We start from the raw sequence: 358 nt of genomic DNA, 5'->3' as shown, positions 1-358 counted from the left end.
CCCACACACCTACCCACTAACCCACACACCCACACAAGTCAGTGTCAGCTTTGGCCACATGACTTTATTACAATACATCTTTTGTTAAAACATGACATCATAAAACCACAATAGAATTGTAAAAGAACCTTATTTCTCCGCTGTGCTCTATCCCTTTAATTCTGATATTATGACTGTCTCATCACAGTTATTAATCATAATGTAGATGACACAACCAATGCCTGGTGATAGGCTATCACCCATCCATCATATTTACACTAAGAGCCCTTATCATGAACTCGTTATTCAGAACTATATTCCCTCACTAAGTGTTTTTACAGAGTGTGTTCATGTACTTGGAAATGGTATTTACACATCT

This window comes from Oncorhynchus masou, chromosome 12 (genome assembly GCF_036934945.1).
Source record: "Oncorhynchus masou masou isolate Uvic2021 chromosome 12, UVic_Omas_1.1, whole genome shotgun sequence".
Classification (NCBI taxonomy): domain Eukaryota; kingdom Metazoa; phylum Chordata; class Actinopteri; order Salmoniformes; family Salmonidae; genus Oncorhynchus; species Oncorhynchus masou.
This window is presented reverse-complemented; position numbering follows the sequence as displayed.